The sequence below is a fragment of the Branchiostoma belcheri genome, unplaced genomic scaffold (assembly GCF_001625305.1).
Source record: "Branchiostoma belcheri isolate BF01 breed outbred unplaced genomic scaffold, Haploidv18h27 scaffold181, whole genome shotgun sequence".
NCBI classification, from domain to species: Eukaryota; Metazoa; Chordata; class Leptocardii; order Amphioxiformes; family Branchiostomatidae; genus Branchiostoma; species Branchiostoma belcheri.
The window spans coordinates 1-4,525 of record NW_017803280.1 but is presented as its reverse complement, the minus strand read 5'-3'; positions in this window follow the sequence as shown (position 1 = coordinate 4,525).

Sequence of the window (4,525 nt, the reverse complement as noted above, 5' to 3'; positions counted from 1 at the left end):
GTGCAGATTCTGTGGATTCAAACCATCAACCTGTAGTTAGAAAAGAATCCAAAATGCTTTCCTTACCATTCTGATGTAGGGCACTGTATGCAGCTTCTTTGGATTCAAGCCATCAACCTCTAGAATTTATAATCCAAAATGCCTGATTGTTTTGTTTTTCAGCTTTTGAAGCAACAATCTTGTGAAAACTTAGTTAAGATAAACTGTAAGTAATTTGTGCAGTCTGTGGGTTCAGGACACTTCAGGTTTTCCATATATTCTATTTCCTTACCCCCACCCCCTTACTAGCTACCAGCTACCAGGACAGTGATGCAAGTATCAGGAATGGTTGGTATGGGTATTGAGCACAGGGCTGGACATGGTACTTTGTATTTCTTGATATGCTTAAAAATGCCTTTTCATGGTAAGGATCACTGAGGATTTTAATACTTTGACTTTATGACAATTTTTACATCCCTTGTAAAGGGTAGTCAAGCGCAATGTTTTCTCGCAATTTATTCTCGTACTATTTTAATGTAGATCAAATCGTCTTCGTGTCTCATTAGTTGCCCTTAAGTACAGGGGAGGCCAGTCTAGATCAGTATAGTGTTTGTAGTAGCAGTGATTTATGTTTTTGTACCATGTCCAGTTACCTTGTGCAACATGGTAAGTAAAACCGAAGACTGTGGCAGCAAGACAGGTGGTCCCAGGACAGGTGAAACAGGTGGTCCCAGGACAGGTGTCTCCGACTACAAGGTGGCTTGATGGAGGGCGGAGGTCATCAGCAGTCATCAAGGTCAGGGTTCGAACCTGAACCCCTTGGCCTGTGTGTCTGTGTCATTCATTGATTAGTTAGATTTAGATATAGGCAGGGCCAAAAAAGGACAATTCCATTAGATAGCATAGGAGGAAAGTTGGCATCAAACTTTCTTGAAACTTGGATTAAAAGGTTCTAAACTGATTTTAAAAATTCCCCCTGACCCCAAATATTGCCTTAAAACTTAATTTGATACACAAGTTCTAACCAGAAAGTTGCACCTCCCTACCAAATTTGCCTTAAACCGGTTTCTTGAAACTTTGCTTAAAGGTTCTAAGCTGAAAAAATTCCCCCAACCAATTTGTCTTAAAATTATACTTCTGCTTCTTGAAAGTCTTAAGTAGAAAATTCCAACCAGATATTGTCTTAAACCTGTTTCTTGAAACTTTGATAAAAGGTTCAAAGCTGATTTAAAAAAAATTCTCCCAAATCTTGCCTTAAAGCACCTGCTCCTTTTAGAGTCCTTTATCATTAATAAATGTCAACCAAACATTGCCTTTTTAAAAGCCTGTATCTTAAAACTTAAAAAAACTTCCCCACCCCAAATATTGCCTTAAGCCTGTATCTTAAAACATAAAAAAGAACTTCCCCACCCCAAATATTGCCATAACCTTAAGACTCCTTTCCCTGATAAGTTCTTAGCAAAAACGTGCCCCTCCCATCTAAGCAAACAAGTGTCCCTCCGCCACCAAATATTGCATGTAAACACATGGTACAGATAACCTCTTATTACCATAAACATTGCCGTAACACGGTAATCCGACGGTCTCACAGCGCCACCTACCGTTATTAATCAGAATTGCAACACGTACTTCCAGGCTCGTACTTCAGTATGTAAGGTAGAAGTGCACAGTGCTTGCCACTCGTATGTGGCCTTTCTCGGCTTTTTCTTCCCAAAATTAACGGCAAATATTTCCTTAGGCCTGTTCCTTGAAACTTTGATTTAAATGTTTTAATCTAAAATAAACTCCCACATCACTGAATATTGCCTTAACCTTAAGACTCCTTTCCCTGATAAGTTCTTAGCAAAAAAATTGCCCCTACCATCCAAGTATTGCCTTAAACCTCCAGTTTATGGAGACACTTGGAGGAAAAGTTATAATCAAATAATTCCCCCATAAACATCACCTTGTATCTTCCATATCTGGACTCTTAAGGGTTCTAAGAAATGTTGCCCCCTTAAATATCCCCTTAAAACTTTCATATCTCAACTGTGATAACCCTCCTTAACTATTGCCTTAACACTTCCATATCTTGACTATGATTGGTTATAAGTAGATATTTCCCCCTTAAATATCGCCTTAACACTCCGTGTCTAGACTCTGATAGTTTCCGAGAAGTCCCCCCTTAAATGTCGCCTTAAATTAAAACCTTTTCCCGACTATGATAGGTTCTACCCAGATAATTCCCCCCTTAAATATTGTCTTAAAATGTCTTTTACTTCAAACGCTGACAGAGATGCTGTAAGCAGATAATAGCCAACTCCCTTATATGGGCTTCGAATCCCTGTTCCTTGAAACTCTTTTAAAAGTTCTAAACAGATAATGGCCCCAAACATTGCGTTAAAGTCTTGAATCCTTAATACTTTTCTTTAAAAAGCTCTAAAATAAATGTCCCTTCGCCAAATATTGCCTGTAAACACCTGAGACTTGCTGATGGTAAAGATAACCCCATACCCATAAACATTGCCTTAACACGGTAATCCGACGGTCTCACAGCACCACCTACCGTTATTAATTAGAATTGCACCATGTACTTGCAGGCTCGTACTTTAGTATGTAAGGTACATATCATAAATATTGCCGTAAGCCTGTTACTTGAAACTTTGATCTAAAGGTTCTAATCTGATTTAAAAAACTCCACCAAATATTGCCTTAACCTTAAGACTCCTTTCCGTGATAAGTTCTTAGCAAAAAAATTGCCCCTACCATCCAAGTATTGTCTTAAACCTCCAGTTTATGGAGACACTTGGAAGAAAAGTTATAATCAAATAATTCCCCCGTAAACATCACCTTGTATCTTCCATATCTGGACGCTTAAGGGTTCTAAGAAATGTTGCCCCTTTAAATATCCCCTTAAAACTTTCATATCTCAACTGTGATAACCCTCCTTAAATATTGCCTTAACATTTCCATATCTTGACTATGATTGGTTATAAGTAGATATTTCCCCCTTAAATATCGCCTTAAAACTCCGTGTCTAGACTGATAGTTTCCGAGAAGTCCCCCCTTAAATGTCGCCTTAAATCAAAACCTTTTCCCGACTATGATAGGTTCTACCCAGATAATTCCCCCCTTAAATATTGCCTTAAAATTTCCTTCAAACGCTGATAGAGATGCTGTAAGCAGATAATAGCCAACTCCCTTATATGGGCTTCGAACCCCTGTTCCTTGAAACTCTTCTTTTAAAAGTTCTAAACAGATAATGGCCCCAAACATTGCGTTAAAGTCTTGAATCCTTAATACTTTTCTTTAAAAAGCTCTAAAATAAATGTCCCTCCGCCAAATATTGCCTGTAAACACCTGAGACTTGCTGATGGTAAAGATAACCCCATACCCATAAACATTGCCTTAACACGGTAATCCGACGGTCTCACAGCACCACCTACCGTTATTAATTAGAATTGCAACACGTACTTGCAGGCTCGTACTTCAGTATGTAAGGTAAAAGTGCACAGTGCTTGCCGCTCGTATGCGGCCTTTCTCGGCTTTTTCTTCCCAAAATTAATGACAAATATTTCCTTAGGCCTGTTCCTTGAAACTTTGATTTAAAGGTTCTAATCTGATTGAAAAAACTCCCCCAACCCCAAATATTGCCTTAACCTTAAGACTCCTTTCTCTGATAAGCAAGGTCTCAGCAGAAAATTGCCCCTCCCATCCAAGTATTGTCTTAAACCTCCAGTTTATGGAGACACTTAGAAAGAAAAGTTATTATCAAATAATTCCCCCGTACACATAACCTTGTATCTTCCATATCTCGACTCTGATGGGTTCTAAGCTGACAATTTCCCCCGTAATATTGCCTTAAAACTTTCATATCTCAACTGTGATAACCCTCCTTAAATATTGCCTTTAAGTTAACACTTCCATATCTCAACTATGATAGCTTCTAAGTAGATATTTTCCCCTTAAATATCGGCTTAAAATTATTAACTCTTTGTCTAGACTGATAATTTCCGAGATAATTTCTCCCCTTAAATGTCGCCTTAAATTAAAACCTTTTCCCGACTATGATAGGTTCTACCGGGGAAATTGTCAAGACTTTAACGCAATGTTTGGGGCCATTATCTGTTTAGAACTTTTAAAAGAAGAGTTTCAAGGAACAGGGGTTCGAAGCCCATATAAGGGAGTTGGCTATTATCTGCTTACAGCATCTCTATCAGCGTTTGAAGGAAATTTTAAGGCAATATTTAAGGGGGGAATTATCTGGGTAGAACCTATCATAGTCGGGAAAAGGTTTTGATTTAAGGCGACATTTAAGGGGGGACTTCTCGGAAACTATCAGTCTAGACACGGAGTTTTAAGGCGATATTTAAGGGGGAAATATCTACTTATAACCAATCATAGTCAAGATATGGAAATGTTAAGGCAATATTTAAGGAGGGTTATCACAGTTGAGATATGAAAGTTTTAAGGGGATATTTAAAGGGGCAACATTTCTTAGAACCCTTAAGCGTCCAGATATGGAAGATACAAGGTGATGTTTACGGGGGAATTATTTGATTATAAC